This window comes from Arachis duranensis, chromosome 7 (assembly GCF_000817695.3).
Source record: "Arachis duranensis cultivar V14167 chromosome 7, aradu.V14167.gnm2.J7QH, whole genome shotgun sequence".
NCBI classification, from domain to species: domain Eukaryota; kingdom Viridiplantae; phylum Streptophyta; class Magnoliopsida; order Fabales; family Fabaceae; genus Arachis; species Arachis duranensis.
The window spans coordinates 43,221,740-43,221,983 of record NC_029778.3 but is presented as its reverse complement, the minus strand read 5'-3'; positions in this window follow the sequence as shown (position 1 = coordinate 43,221,983).

Here is a 244-nt window from a genome sequence, read left to right as displayed (position 1 = left end):
ATGTTCTTAATTGAAAAAGAGAAGAATTGCATGAATTTTGAATTTTATAACAGATTAATTATTTTGATGTGGTGGCAATACTTTGACTTCTGAATGTATACTTGAACAGTGCATATGTCTTTTGAATTTATTGTTCATGAATGTTCGCTCTTGAAAGAATGATGAAAAAAGGAGACATGTTACTGAGGATCTGAAAAATCATAAAAATGATTCTTGAAGCAAGAAAAAGCAGTGAATACAAAAA